The sequence below is a fragment of the Sipha flava genome, unplaced genomic scaffold, assembly GCF_003268045.1.
Source record: "Sipha flava isolate LNK unplaced genomic scaffold, YSA_version1 129_pilon_pilon, whole genome shotgun sequence".
In the NCBI taxonomy this organism is placed as follows: domain Eukaryota; kingdom Metazoa; phylum Arthropoda; class Insecta; order Hemiptera; family Aphididae; genus Sipha; species Sipha flava.
The window spans coordinates 838,615-856,737 of NW_020271755.1; the positions used below are offsets into that span (position 1 = coordinate 838,615).

Consider the following 18,123-nt stretch of genomic DNA (forward strand, 5'->3'; position numbering starts at 1 on the left):
TAATATTTATCAGTTTATGTTGTTCATTGTGAACAAAAATCGTAAAATTATTTCTAATTGTCTACAAATTACAAACAAAATATAAACACTTTATGCTACCGAACGTGAAGCATCAGAAAATATTATTTCTAAATTAAGATACCGATTTCGATCACTCGAATCACCCAATATAATAATATGTACATAATTATTTCTGTCGAAATGATTAACCTACTTTACCCATCTTATCATCTGATGTAGGATATGTTACTGCTATTACAATACATACGTGAAATATACTAAATAATTATTATTATGTACAATATTATTCGAACGATGATTAAAAAAACACCTAAATTAGAACATCGTATAATTGAAATATTTTGATAATTTCAGTACATGAGTTAATATGTGATGTTTACAAACAATCCCAGCTTGTTTACTACCACAAACTTCGAATAGTTTAACTGGATTTTCATTTTAGTACGAGATCAGCGATGCACAATGCGTTTTAATGAATTATACTAAGGTGTATGTACCTACAGTATAACCATAACTTTATCAAAAACAGGCTACTTCGTGTATTTGTAATTACATAGCAACAGCATACAATCAATAGTAAAGTAAAATTAACTTCAAACGCATTAAACTTAGCCTTTGAAATATGGATACGAAACGAAATTATTCATTTCCTACCAACAGTGTGTAAACAAAATCCCAAATTGACTTGAGAATAATGTCATAGAATTATTTAATTAAGTAAACATTTTGAACAAATTTAACGAATTCATACACAATTCTTGTTTGTATTGCATGTGTATATGCAGTGTAAACCACTACTTTCATATAAAAAATACTCTCATGATGCAAATGAGAACGCTTGTTCTCAAAACACATAAAATACTTTCGACACATAGTCGCATTGTTTAGACAATTGTACCTAGCGCATAAATTAATTATCACCGTAAAAGATAGGAAAAAAAATATTACGCTTACCTTTTATTATTATAATATGTAAATTTTGTATCGTTAATCACGTAAAAGTACATTTTTATTTTATTACAAATAATTCACAAATATTCTGTAATATTATACATGCATATACCACTAACATATTTAAAAGTAGCAGATTATAATGATTTTATTGAATATGAATAATCCATTAACTCCGGTATTACAATCTACGTATATAATAATATTTATATGTATCTATTTATGTGTTTATGTTGTTTATACATGTATTATATAGACAGTCGATTTACTTTACGTTATGCATTTGGGATGGATAAACTACGTATCACACACACTTTGAACGCGCGTTAGCTGAGGATTTAGTCGAAAGAATTGTTTTGATAGTCCATAAAGTGCTCGTTTGGATTTATTTTTTATTTTGCACCCCGCGCCCGGTATAATATTCCACGTTCAACGAATATGCGGTTACGGTTACCAATAAAAAACGCAATCGATACCACCGGGGCTAATACGGAAAACGTGTAAAGTCTGTGGAGTATATAACTTATGGCTGTTTACCAGGAGAACGGGAAGTCATGGTGCGATAAAAAAACATAAATGTACATATAAATACAAGTGCGAGCGTGTACGCCGTGGTGAGTTTCTGTGTGTGTCCCGCGAGAATATATAGCTACGAAGGTGAAGGGAAAAATACATACGTAGCTTCGTAAAGCATAGACTATCAAAATAAGTATCATCGACTTAGCGACAATATAACGCGTTACTTGCCTTTGAGTATTATTATTTCAGTATGCGGTATAATAAATTGAAAACGCTTTCTTTCATTTTTTTTCTCCACACGCGGTGCCCCTTTATTTTTATTTGCACATCCCTTTTCCCAAAACACTTTATTGAGCAATCATACAATCTTATGATCATTTCTTATCATGCCCGTTTTTACACACAGACACACAAGCATGTACTTTAAAAAGAAGAAACAAAAGAGGGATAGACAGATAGGGGCTGAGTGGCAAATGTGCAAGAAAGTCTGCAATACAATAAACATTTTTATCAGTAACGTATTTTCTGGGTAGATCGGTTATAATATTATTCGCATGCCTAACCATTTTTAGAGTATTTTTCTAGATTCAGAGTGAAACAAATGTAGAAGTTTTTCATTATCAGTAAATAATTTTACAGTAAATCTACATCAAAAATATATTATGCGAAGGAACTTTTAAAAATAAAATTAAACACAGATGATGGTGCGATCAATTTTTTAATATTCTAAGTATTTTTACCGATATAAAGAGAAAAACTTGAAAATAATATCTGTAGGTTTCAACCCATAACCATTTGATAAAATAAACTGTTCGAACACTTAATAAAATGCGCTGAATTGTTTTAACTTATGTTAATAAATTGAAATATTTATCCCGGTAATTTTTTATAATATATTAAATATAACATTATTATTATTGGTTTCAAATATATTAATATGAACACTTAACTAATAAAATACATTCACTTAGAAGCAGCATATTATACCATCAAATGACCTCCTGTAAATCAATAAAAAATTAAAATTGTCACTGAATCGAAATCTTACAACCCTCACCAAATATTTATACTAGACATGATATTGATTTTTGAACAATAAATAAATAAATTTTAAATTACTTTTATTGAAAAACAAACAGCATTCAATAATAATTTAATAAAATGTCAACAAGATTTTCGAAGTTTTTACTATACCATATAATTAATCATAAATACTTAATGTTGATAAAGCATAATCAAAACCCATGTGTAAGCGTTGAAAAATATAAAAATTAGATTAGAGCTAGGAAAATTTATTTTTGAATCTATTTGGGAAAAAAAATCATTGGGCCCATAATGAATTTCATTGACAATTCACGACATTGTTAGATAATGATTTTGTGCATTATTCAATGACAAAATTCATAAAAAAAAAGATAAAAAAAGAATAATCGGTGCAAGCATGTAACTGGCTGCATTTTATAATAAAATCAACGCATTATGCAAAAAATAATTTTATTTTTAATTATTTAAACAGTAGGATTGACTGCGGTGTTCTTGTGTAATCGGACGGATCTCATTAGTACCCGATATTAAAATCATTGCCAACAAAAAGCTCAATTCGTAAACAAAATATTGTTTTGCTATGCGTCATTTGTTGGTAATGAATCGATACAATGTATACCTATGTTTATCTTAAGTATTATACACATTTATCCGGTTACCATTTTTTGAATGAATGGTATTGAAAAAAAGACATATCACGAAATACACAAAAGATACAACACATAATTTATTTGCTTTGTCATTATGATTGTTAGACGTAAATCACGAAAATGAAGTTTCTCTTCAAATTCCTACACTAGAAAACAATAAGTCTCTAAAATCAAAGTACTTTATGAATTAAAAAAATTAAACAAAACAAATATATTTTCTTGATTAATCTTTAAACTGATTGTGTCTAAATAGTTCGGTAAATAATTTGGTATATATAACAAATGGTGTTTCTGATTTTTATTTTTATTTGTACGCATTTTGTTAAAATTATACAATGAATATAACTTACAATATGTGTATAAATATATTAAATAAATACGTCAATAAAAAAAAATCTTATTTCTAATATACAATTATATGAATAATGTGGAAACAGTGCAGTCTTGTTTGATTAGCACATTATAAAAAGTATTAAATTTCAATGAGTGCAAATTAATAAATATAAATTTAAAGTGATGTGGTCTCTTTAACCTATATGAAAATCACTTCAGTGGTTCAGTTGTTGATTATTATAAATGTTTATCGATCATTAATTGTTGTGACTTCTTGCACATCGCAAGTTAAAAGTTTAATAGAAAGATTATAAAAAATATAAATAGTAATTATATGAAAACACATTATTTATCATTGAACAATGGATAAACGACAGCAAATGATATTAATATACTATTCAAATTTACTAATCGTACCGAAGTAGGTATAAATAGTTTTTCATTTGATTTCTTAACTGTTCATGTACGTAACGGATGTATTAACTCTAAGGTCTATAAGCCAAATATGGTAGTATTTTTTTTACACGTAAATCAGTTTACCGGTTAAACATTTGGAGGGTAATAAAAATCTGTGTAGACTGGAAATGTCGATAATAACACAATACTGGCCTAGGGCGTAATGGTTAAAACTAACAGGTAGAAATGATTGATAACGCATTACCGAGTTACAGTCTACAGAAAGCATTCAAAAAACTGTAGGCTATAATTAAATATGAAAACTACGCGTTTAGTTTGCTTTAGAACGCGTGCAAATCTAGTGAGCATGCAAGTATAAAATAATATAACACAGCCCTGGTGCTAATTATGTGCATTTTTATATACTTATATGTATAACTATAGTTACGTATATGTGCGCACATACATATATTATTGCATGAAAAGTGTATTTTATTTAAATGTTATACTTTGCCAGCGTTGGGTTAATATACCTGAATTCAATACATGTAAAATTAATAATTATAAATAGCTTATTGTTGAAAATACAATAAGATTAAAACGTTTAACGTTGGTAAGAATTTTAAAAAAAAGTAAATTATTTGTCAAAAATGAAGACGATAAACGTTTTTGCTAATGGGCAAGAGTTCAACTCGTTTCAAAGATCTCATACATTTCACAATTCGCGTAAATAATTCAATTAATAAAAAATAATTCAATAACCATTAGGCTAACAGTACATAAATAACAACACTGATAAGAATTATATTATTAATGTATCAAAATAGATAGTTCACAATAATTACTCGTATTATTTATAATGGATAAAATTTAAGTAAATTTATAAATTAACTGCTCAGAACCATGTAAAATTTCTTGGTCATATAAAATATTGAAACTAATCAATAGTATTATATTATTCTTGACGTTTAATATAAAAATTGTTACTGATATATCTTCATAAATTTAAATAATATTTATTTATTATTATTAAATATTAATGACTATAACCGAGTGCAATAAACATAGAAGTTTAATCAGAGAAAATTTGTAAATAAAAAAAAAAAAATTGACCTGTGAATAATATTACGTTTTATAAGCATATGTCTTATGTTTAATAATTTACTTGGATATTTTTTACGGATCGTTTAGAAAAACTATCACCATTATATTCAAGTATAATACAATAATAATATGTATCGTTCGCGCGCGTATAGTTATTTATTTATTATTATGATTATCAGTATTGTTATTATTATTATTATTATTATTATTTCATTTTTTTTTTTTTTCCCGTAGTTCGAAACTGATTTAACAACGGCAAAACCTCGGAACTTGGCGAGAAGGGTGCTCGAAATACGTGCCTATATACACGAGTGTCTTGTACATTTTGAAGCGTCACGAACGAGTAGAAAAAAAAAATTGAATATCTCCGTCTCTTGATATCCCCGCTGTCATTCAAACCATTGTAGCGCGCGTGTCATGCGATTCACATTGGAAATTTGCATCATATTGAAACGGTGCAGACAAGAGGACGTGGCGTTATAAAAAGTTTCTTTCGTCGGCAAATGATGAATCGGCGTCGTCTATACGGCCGCCGTTTGACATTATCCTCCATGGGGCGCATTAAATATTTTAAAAAAAAAATCAAAAATCAAAACGCTCCCGTCTCCTTCCGTGTACACAGTAAGTCCACGCGGGGTGTTATTGTAAATATTATTTGACAGGTCTAAAAGTCTCTCGCAAAAACCGTAAAAGGCTACATAAGTCACCACAGACACGCTGTACCACGCTACTGTCAGATCGCTGCGCTTTTCAAATGACTTAGTCGATGGTTGATTAAAAAACAAATCCACATATATACTGAACACACGTATTATATATTAAATTATGCGCTCATATAAACGTATACGTATATAAAATAATAGAAAACGTGAAAACTTTGAAAAAGAGATTTCTCTCGGATACTATAATCATTGCGCAGTCGATTTGTTAAATAAAATTCGTCGTCCATAATAACCACCACACTGCCGTTAAATGAATTTCATTAAGCGCGAATAGAAAAAAAAAATATTCGTTTGAGTCAATTTTAGACAACTAATATAATGTACGTAAATTAGGACAAAAATTGGAGACAATTTCGCTACGCGTAACGTTCATTTGCATCAGTAAACGGAGACGACACCAAATTAATGTATTACACTGAATGGTAGTAATTATTTATAAGTGCAAAAATTTTGACGTATACACACTGTGCACGTATAGGTATTGTTATTGTCGATTCTTATCATTTAAATTTGTCACGCGCTACGCGTTATTTTTTCTTTTACTTTTTCATTCCTTTAATTCGCCATAACACTGCAGTATTCGTCGTTGTCGTTTATTTAAAAACTTCTTTTTTTTTTCACGTCATACATTCACCACCGTTTTAAACCGGTACGTATTTATTTTTTCACGCACACCACATCGTCAGCTGCGATTACAACGTTCGGATAAAACTACTGCTGCAAGTACACCATAATCATGCATAGTCTTTATTTTATTTTTCCTGACGATGCGAAGTAAAAAAAAAAATAATATGTAATATCTACCGATAAGAAAAATCATATTTTTTTCTTTATTTATTTAAATATATTTAGAAAGTAATAGATAAATAATAAACCAATAATGCGACTTATTGTCATCCATCTAGGTGTACACACACCGCGGAAGACTATTACTATTATTATTATTATTATTATTAAAAACCTAACGTTTTTGTGATATTTGTGGGCGACCGACCGATCCATCGATTATTGTTGTTGCTGCAGCGGTTATATGCACGCATAACCCTATAATTTGAACACGCGGAGGCGATTATTATATTAGGATCCACGCCCGGGGCCGGGCCGTTGAAACAGAACTATATAATATAATAATATCAAAATTGTATTTCGATAAAAAATAATAGCAATAATATTATAAACGAATATATATATGTATATAAATTATATTTGTATGGATCGTTAAATTTTACGGGAACATTATTGGACACATATTATAATACAAACTGTGGCATGCGTTTATGGTGGTACCTCTAAATATATTCTAGTTATTCGTTCGTGATGTATTACGGCAGTTTAGCCATTAAAAAATAAAAAAAATAAAAATAAAAATTAAGTAAAATAAAAACCAGGTTTCCTACAACCGCATAATATAATCGGTTAATAAGTCAAGTAGATCAGATTTAATTAATTGATACAAACCCACATACACACCCATATATATACACACACACACAAGGGCATAGCGACCAAAGACGTATTGTTACGGTGAAGAGGAGAGCAAGGGTAGTAATAGGAAGGTAACAACGGATTTTCATTTCATAATCACAACGTATATATAACTTGGTTTTTGCGGAAAAATGACTGCACACCCATGCGTGTTACTCCCTCAAATAACATTGGATATAAACCACCTATTGTTTACAAATCCATCCGTTTACACTAGTTATGTGTAGGTTTGATAATAATTAATATGATACGTATATGATATACACCTAACCAAAGGCTAAAATTCAGTAGGAATTAAATAATATACATCATAAACGAATTTATATCGAATCCAATATACTCAATAATAATACATATCGTATACGAGTCAAACATATGTATACATTATTTATTTATTTTTTTTTAATAATTGTACATAGTTAATTTAAATATGGTGGTTATAATATTTTTATATTTAGGAATTTATCTCTCATATAATATTACTTGTAAATTGTGAACACTTACCAAATCAGCACGAGACTTGAGTAGATGTAACTGGTTCGTAATTTTTCACATATACTCATATCCTTCTGCGACTTATAATCTCTTCATCTGATTCATCTTCATCAAGACTGTAGTGGAAAAATAATAAAAAATAATTATCACGCTTTCATATAAATAATTATTAACGACTTTAAATTATTATGCTTACAATTTTAATTAACACTTTAAAATGCCGATGGGTATTACTAACACACACGTACATGTATAAATTAACAAAATATATATTTATTATAAAACATACAATGAAAATTATGTCCAACACATATTATATCAAGCATAATTGTTATATAATACGAGTAAATAAACTAATATTACTCTACGTATAGAAATTAAGCTTATTATATGTATAAAAGAGGGGCCAAAAAGAACAAATGTCATGACATTATTTTTTTTTTTCCCGAAACAACTGTCTAACCGTTAAAAATACACTAGATAATTATATAGCAAGTTCTCTAATATGTTAAAGTTACTAATTATTATTCTATGGGTTTAATTTTGTTATTCAGAATTTAAATAAATAATAGTAGAAACCAGTTTAATTAACAAACTCGATATTGAAAATTGTATTTAAATATTTTATAATAAACTGAACTTAGTCAGAGTGCATTTAGTATTTTGACAAAAAAAAATCATGTTTATACTCTTTGAATAAAAATTGAAGATATTTAGAAAACCTTTTCCGAGATCTTTTCTATATATTTATTTATTATAATATAAAAAATATAAAAACGAATTTATAAGTAGGTGTATAAATGAACGACAAACAAAATTTAAATCTGCAAAAATACTAGAAATATAATATTGATATTAAATTGTAAAACTTCCTATATATACATATAAAATATAATTTTATATACGTATAAGTATTTGAAGGAGTGACATATATAAGACTTGTAAGTTAGTTAACTAGTTGTTTGTTTAAATTAATTTAATTTAATAATTGAAGGATCGATAGGAATTACATGTGGCAATTCGTAAACTATACAGTAACAAATAAAAACAAAACATTTATTATACATATTATTTCTTTTATGAATTATTTGAAATGAATGTAATACGTTCTTAATGACTCAACAACATGATATCATAATTATATTTATGAAATTTTCAAGTAATTTTTTTTAAAATACTTTGGATACTAATATTAATAAAATGTATTATTTATTATTCATTAAGGAATCACATAATTTTTGCATATTTTATTATTAATTTAATATATTCTTTTGGCAATAATTAATAGAACTATATTTTTTAGGCATACTCGAATACCTGCATTTGTATAAATCAACTTTTTCTTTTCTTTTATCAATGCCAATAGAAATTTTACGCTGGTAGTAAATCTGTAATAAATGAAGTATTCTCTTTTCATTTATTTTGACGTATTTGATGAGATTTCCACGGTCCCATCGTATAGCGACTCACGAATATTTAAATATTTATACAGATAGAAGCATCCGCTGATAATTTAAACCACATTGCTTGCGTAATTTTTAGATTTTTTTTTTTATATTATCTTCTTCTATATAAGAAAAAATCTTTATAACCATTTTGAAACATTTTATTAATATTAAATGGTATTTCTAACCTTACATTAACTATAGCCTATTTTCATTGTGACGGTACAAAAACTTTTGCTGAATTTTTTTATTTTCCGATTAAAGCAGAATCGTGATTACATGATAAAAAGCTATGGCTAGTCGAAAGAAATTTTTGATTAATTTCTATAAAATACTTGCATAATATTAGATAGGAATACCAGTTTTTTTTTTTTTTTTTTTTAGTACTAAATATGTACATCAATAAAATATTTTCTCTCATGTTTAATAATCGCCAGTTATTACTTTGATCGACACATCTATTAAACTATATTATCACTTTCCTCTCTTTATCATGTCCAAGATTATTGTAATTACTCTCGATATAATTTAAAATACACGAAGCTATTTCTAATGATTCTCTTTTAATGATATATTCATACCATAAATACACGGAAACTGCGTTTTTTTTCCGACGCTATGGGTTACAATATTATAATTGGAAAGTTATCTCTGTTAAGACATGTAAGAATTGAACAAAACAATACTTGTTGTAGATCAACGCTAATCAGTATAATGAAGCTATTGAGTCTAACTAAATAGCTAACTCTGTATCTTTTTTTAAGGAAATTATATGATTGCTCAGCTCTTGAATTATGCAGAATACTATAATTACTTTTTTTTCTTTCTTCCTCTATATCAGCTGCTACTTATTTATTATAAAAAAATCACTCTGAATGTATCTGAACGTTAATAATCGAAACTTAATTTAAAGTCCGACTAAAATATATTTCCATAGATACGTTCAATTGTAATTACATCAGGATACTTATTTTAAAAATCGGTAAATTTTACATTTATTTTAGTTTGGACTCAGATATTGCAGGTTATCTGTTGTGAGGCGGATGTAATGTGATATTAAACTTAAATTAAAATTAAGGATAAACTATTTATGTGCTGTTTAATTAAATCTTTTACAGACGCATCAATCGCTTAAGGTCTATTAAAATATTTTCCATGGCCATCCTTAGGTGTTATAATACCTTATTTATTTTTATTTTGTAACGTCATAACACGACTTCTTGCAATACTAAACGTATTTAAAAGTGTTTTTCCATGTTTGTGAATCATCCATGTAATGTTATAATGAACAAAATCATCGAGATGCAGCATCTGTTTTTTCCTTTTTGTCTTCTGAAATAGAACATTTATTTCTATACAATTATACAAGATAGCTGATTGTTCATCATACGTTAATTTATAAAATTCGCTAAATAATACAAGTTTTCTTGTTAAAGTTAAAGTTACACAATCCTGCCAAGGACAAGAATTCTTGTAACAAATTTTAACAACATTTTTTTTAAAAAAATATTATTTAAAATATAATCATTTTATAACTTTCATTACAACAATTTTACTTATCACAGATGGAGATGTCTTAACTGGTACAAGCTATTTACTCCGAGATTTGTATTCTTTCCCATTGTTACAATGAGCTTTATTTTTTTAAATTTTTCCAATCTGTTGTATTGATTTTCCATTTTTGTTTATTAGTTAAATGGTTAATATTAATTTTAGATAAATTAATATTTGGACTTGCAACAGTTAAATAATATACGTGAAAATAAAATGTTGTACAATCGCAATATTAACACGTTACCCGTCGCTTCAACTTGCTGTGGATACAAAAAACCACGCAACGTACATAGCACGTTTTTTAACTGTCAACAAAGCGTCGGCTTATAAGTTTATACACGATTATTGTAAGAAATAAGTAAGTATAAGAAAATTCCGTGAATTTTACAATTCTAAAATTATACCAAGATTACTTCATACAACGTTATTCCGCAAAAAAAAATCTAAAAAAATGTTACAAAGCACGTTATTCTTGTCGACCTTTCAATTGCAATATAAAGAATACTGTTTAATGTTGATAAGTGTATTTATCTCTTTACGTGAATTTGATTGAAAAGAAAATTTATACTTTACGCAAATTCAAACAATTCAAAAACACTAAAACCTCTCCAATCTGTTTAATGTATGTTCATTAAAACATTTTTCTAAAATCAGTTTAGATAATAATTATCGTTCCCGGTTGAACCAGTTTGTTTAATCATTAAATATTAAATATTATAAATAGATTGACGACCACACATGTGCAGCGTATTAAAAATTGCTACCAACATCTTATCATTATATCATCTCTGTCATATTAAAGTAGAAAATATAGCTATATTATAGAATTGTAAACCAATAGTGTAGTCCAAAAATTTCTTAGTAAAAAAAAAAATTAAACTATCATAAACACACATTTTAAATAACAGTTTTCATTTAAAGTAAAATCAGTTACCTATACTATACGTATTTTGAAACAAATAATAGTAATATTTATTCAATGAAGACATTATCAGATCAAATTAATTTATATCAATAATTATTATGCAATAAGTTAAAACTATTTTCAAATGTATTCTATTAGCTATCACTTTAATTGATTAAAACATATGGTTAAAAAAACCCCTTTATGTGCAATTTATTTTTAATAATAATTTACTTTTATTTGATTCTATTTAGTACCTATTATATGTCTTTGATTATAAAATCAATGATGATACCTAATATCTTATTTGGCTGATTGATACTTATAGGACTATACTCGTACACTACATTACACAGTAATCGTATATAAATTAGCTGTAAAGTATAATCGCATAATATGAATCTGCTTTTTAAGAAATTACTCTTATTATTGAATAGGAAATTTCATATTTGTATTCATTCATACAACATAGTATTAGTTATTGTATTAAAAAAGCCAACTAAAAGGATTTTGAACACTTTTAATACAAAAGTAGTAATTTCGTTAATTTCTAAATTAAACGGTATAATGCATTATTTTTCAAATTTTAAAACAGAACTCAAAATAAAAAAATATTAAGGCTTTAAATGTTCAATATTTTATTAAAACGAATATAAACAGTTGATTTTATCGTATATATTTAACAAAATTAAAAATAAATCATCTCTCTATGTTTCAATATATTCTATGATGAATTACCTATTATTATTATTATTAGATCCGTAAGACTATTTTCTATTAAATGCTAAAAAATAAACGAAAAAAGCCCATACATTATAATAATCATATAATAAATAAATATATTTATACTGTAAAAATAACTAGGTAATATCAAAATTAAACAAAATGTATATTAATATAAAATATTACATCAAATTGTATTTTACTATCATAATCAAAGCAAACTTTTTTTATATTCTTATATGATTTAATAATAGAAATAAAGAAACACAATATATTATTGTTTAATATGTTTTAAAGTGTTAATCTATAGAAAAATGAATAAAAAAACGGTGATCGAGCAAATATTTTCAACAATAGAATAAGTAAATTTTAGTTATATAACTTGATTATAATACAGTTTTGAGATATTTGTCCTACGTATACGCAACAAAAACGAATTTGATTACGCTCGTCAAAATTAATAAGTGCCATGGATTTATACTATGGACAATGATTTAATTTCAACCCCAAACAAAATGAGTATATCCGACGGAGGTTTATATTGTACACATTAAGTACTCGAAAGAATTGTTGTCATTGTTTCGAATATACCGGCATACTTAAGCGAATATAATAAAATCCTCTATTATACATTATATTATTATGTATCTGCGTTAGGGTTTCGATTGAAATTGAAATATGAAACTGAAATATACTGATATGAAACTGCAACATTGATACTCATCGTAGTTGGGAAACAAATGGGTGATCGTCATATGGTGGTGTTTAATTCTGAAGTATCCTTACTGGCCATGATACAGCTAAAAATTTTCATAGAAATTATAATTGTATACACTGCAATTAAGTTTACCGTAAGTAAATACTCGTATAAATTACGAACCGCGTAATATCTTAAGCTGTTGACTAATATAAAAATAAACCACTAAAAGCTAATATTATCTAGGCTCTTAAATTACATTAATTTACATTTCAAAAGTGAATAACCCAAGTTACAAACGTTATATATAAGTGAATTCACACAAAGGTTATAAGTTTCAAAACTGTGACTCAAAAACAGAAAAAAAACAATTACTTACCATTTAACGATTTATAATATCTCTGATACTGCACTGCTGAAATATATATCTGACGATTCCAAGTTAATAATTCTGAACTATAAAAAAAATAAAAAGAAATTTAATACAAATCGTTCATGTACTCGTATGAGAACAGTTTCCAATATAAAAAAAAAGGTACCAGATGTTATTTAGAAAATAGAAATAATCTACATTTGTAAGGCTTTTTTCTTCGATTATAATAAACCATCGTGTAAAACGCTCAACTTAATATTTATATTTTTGTTTGTTTTAAATAATATCAGTAACTGATAATTTGTTTTAATTTTTTTATGCTGTTTTTTTTATGACTAATTAAGCTCAAAAATACATTATGTATCCGTGTATTACGGTTAGACTGCTTAATCGAAACATATACAAAAACCGTAGCATACTTTTCAACAGAAGTCGCGTTAATACAATAAAGTTGAGTGGTACAATAAAATGTTTATTATATATGAATAAAAATATACTTCAACTACTGCTAAACTATGCATTTATGATATTAATATTATATAAAAAAATAATAAATAAAAATATTTTACCAATTTAAACTCGTCAACGTGGAAAAGTATTCGATAATCGATATTATAGTATTTTCGAAACAATCAGTGCAGTATTAATACTCGCGAATTCGATGAAAGGTGATTTTTAAAGAAAAAATTTGATTTTACTTTACAGTACTTTAGACGGAAATCAACGAAAGATTTGTGCAGCGCAGTGCAATGACTACTTTTGAATAATTCAAACATATAATAATATTACATTACACGGCTAAAGCTAATGTTCATGGCGAACCATGTCCGCATTCGATTCAGAAAACAGCTGTTCCAATTTCGCGTCTGCAAAAAACGTGCGATTGCTACGAAATTTAGACCGATCCATCTGAGTGCGATATTCTATGTTTTCAATAACGGAATAAAAAAACACAAACACAAAAACCTTTTAGTTATGGCTCGTGCTCGCCCAAAGGCCGAGACGAATTCCCAGTATTATCGCGTAAAACATCTGGTCCATTATATAGATTTAACGCCGTTTATCAGAAATAATACACACGATTATGTTGGAAGAGGGCTGGAAATGAATGGAGAAAAACTTGCGGTAAAACACACACTGCAGAAACTGGCTCATACCGCAGATTAATCGGTTGACCTATAAGCAACCGTACGCCGTCATCACCGAAACCACCACCCCCACCAACCCCAACATCACCGTACTGCTGTATATGTCAATTAAAACGCATCAGATTTTTAGGGGGTGTCTCATTTTTTTAACGGTTTGGATTTCGAACCGTATCGGAAGTAATAAAAAAAACGAGATTATTGTGTCATACGTCATCATCGGATTTAAGCGATTTTATTGTCTCGTGCATTGTTTGACCAAACAATTCATATATGCGGATTATGTTCTATATGCGTTCTGCGGTAGGTAAAATGTAATCGAACGCTTATCGAAGAAATCACGACTAAGCGTTAATAACCCTCTGTCAGTTCGTACCATAAACATTAAGGTACAACCGCAACTAACAAAATCTAACAGCACACGTTTGATCCATAGCATTATATTTTTATGAATGACTTTCGAATGGATTTACTATGGATTTTACGGTCTAAATTGATACGAAAAACGTTAATTTAGGGTTTTCACAAAACATTTTTATTAAAATTGTATTGGAAAACTTCGATATCATAAAATAAATATTATACTATGGGAACGATCATCGTAACCATTTTGCATCGAAAACCAGTGCATATTTTACCTAACATACTAGGTGACATAATTATCACAGAATAAATATTTTTTTGTCCCCAAGAAGATGAAATCTTTAATTACTAGGCGACAACAATATCTTGGCAATAATTAAGATATTTGTAATTATTTTATAATTTTATTTAATAGTCACTTATTATGCTTGATTTTGTTATTTTTTAATCATTTCGTTTGGCAAATTGAAGTTCAAACATTAATTATATTGATTATCAAAGATACCTACAATGTAAAACCAATAAAAACCATACGGTATTGTATTATATTGTATTATACATACCAGTGGTTATCAATTGATGGTCCATGAGTTGATTTTAGAGGGTTCGTGGTTGTGTAGTACTATAATGATATTTTTATTTTAGTGAAAATATTAAATTTTTAGTCGTTTGAAATTCCGGATATTTTGGACTATTGAAACTCGATTATCGCGAAAATAATAAATAATCTATTTTTTATAAATAAATATTATCAACCGGTCATAAACAATACGTGGATAAGAAATCTATTTCCCTGTGATATTGATAAAATAGAAAATATCTCTGAAGAAGAATTAATTATTAAATTATTTTTATTAATTAAATTAATTTACTTGGTAAATAACGGGACGATGAAAAATATTTTCAATGATAAAAAAGTAATTGATTTTTGGTTAATTATTCAAAATTATCAAAAAAAACTGGCCGAGAAAGCTTTAAGATATTTGATCCCCTTTTGCACAACATATGGATGTAAATAAGCTTTATCTACCTACTGTTACACGAAAAACAAAAATCGTAATAGGTAGACTTAATATTGATGCTGATTTAAGAGTGAAAATATCAAGCATGCAGTCGAATTTGGACAAAATTATGAACAAAAAAGAAAGAATTCACTTATCTCATAAAGTTCGAAAATCAATGCAATAACTAATTTAAGTAACATATAATTAAATTGTGAAAGGTAATTGCAATAATGTTAATTTATAATAAGGTTTTAAATCAAATAAATCGTTTTATATATATTTTTTTTTAGAAAATGTGTGTGTATAATATTACAAAAAAATTTGCCAAAATAAAATAAATTTTTTTTCAATTTCATAATTAAAAAAAAAATTGAAAAGTAAATATTTACAAAAAAAGGGGTTCCTGGACCAATTTAAGTTATAGCTAGGAATCCGTGACTTCACACTAATTAGGAACCACTGTATATATACCATTACGAGTTTAAATGGTATTATTAGAGTTTCTAAGGTTTGAAAAACTTTTTAACGCTGATTTCAAATACTGAATATTTTTTTAGGTTTTTCACAATTTGTTGATGTTGATTTTTTCGATTTTAATTATATGCGTAGACATTTTTTTTTTTTTGTCGCCCAGAGAAAATTGTTTAAAATATTCACTGCGGAAAACTATATGCAATATATCTTTTACGTATATTATTTTCCACTGAAAACAATGTAGAATATAAAATATTATGTATTTCATTTATAGTTTATAAAAACTAAAAATAATTATTAATTTCAAAACACTATTTTTTTTAAGAAATATAATTTAATTTTTGTAAATTTATTGAACTATCAAAATATGATTTAAAATGCATGAAAATATATATATTTATGAAAATAATTACATCTTTAACTAAAACGATTCAGATAGCTTGCTGGTAGGTTAATTTTATTATATTATTAATTACATTACATAAATGCACAATACGCAATAAATGCATTCGAGTTATTTCATTTATACTTGTAAAAAAAAAAAAAAATCATATAAAAATAAATGTTGTTATATTTATTGGATTAAATAGTAATTTTGTTTTAAATACAAACCAACATGTTGAATTTTCAGCAGAAAACCAAAAGAAAATCAAAACAATAAACAACGCATGAAAACCTACAAAGGAAGAAACAAAAAAAAACTCGGGATAATTTATAAACCGATAAAATACTAAGGTATGCGTGAAATTAATTAAACTATTAAGTGTCATTCATGAATAGTATTTTTATAAAACAAAATTTTTCAATAAGAATTAATCGATGGAATGAGTTAAAATTATATTCAGTAACTTATTAAGTAATCTAATGTATGATATTATAAATGATAAACTTAATGTATTATAATTTATTATGAATTATATTAACCAATTTATATTAATTACAAACGATATTTTTTATATAATATCTACATCACTGTTCTATTTCATGTTTTTCTAATTCATAGTTAAGATTTAAATTTAAATAACAAATGATATAGAATAAAAATACACTTTAGGAGAAACACGGAATAATCGTTGGTAGGCAGAAGAAAATAACTTAGGGTTATTTCAAAGAAATTAACCAGGCACAAATCTCATATGAAAAAAAAATCCTTAAAAATGCGACTTTCGAACAATTCATTTTTATTGCACATCTAGAAAATCAGAGAATTTGACTAGATCAAACTTCAAATTCATACATTTTGGTCGTTATAGAAATGTAACGATCAAAAGTGAGTGAAGAGTGTGTGAATCATGTATGTGTGTGTATATATAAATTAATATAAAACTATAGCTTTAGACAGAGGCAGATTTCCCAACAAGCAAAATTTAAAGAGCGACAAATTCTATAGTGCTTTATTAAAGTACATCATCATACAAATAAAAAAAAAAATAAAAAAAAAAAACAGAAAATTCCTTATTTTATATTTACAAAATATGTTTTCATATCTGTCCAAAAAATGGTTTTAATAATGGTGGTTTATAAAAATTATCAATGTACATTTTCATTAAAATTTGGTGGACATTTATTCCCATTTTTCAGAAGTAGACTACCTAAATAACCAGAAGCGAGAAAAAAAACTGTCAACAAATTCAAATGAATTAAGGTATTATTATATTTTATAATTGAGGCGGTATAATTTTAGTGTCAATAGACGTAAATAGTTTAAATCCATTTTTGGC

General features: G+C 26.8%; 1 long non-coding RNA gene across 1 annotated transcript in view; it reads right to left on the minus strand.

The window, feature by feature from the left end:
- LOC112694435 overlaps positions 1 to 18,123 on the minus strand; it is a 38,840-nt gene that overhangs the window by 15,301 nt on the left and 5,416 nt on the right. The window contains exons 2-3 of the long non-coding RNA XR_003149569.1: positions 13,423 to 13,499; positions 7,730 to 7,836 (exon numbers count right to left, since the gene is read on the minus strand). This is a non-coding gene — a long non-coding RNA (uncharacterized LOC112694435). The remainder of the gene's footprint in view (positions 1 to 7,729; positions 7,837 to 13,422; positions 13,500 to 18,123) is intronic.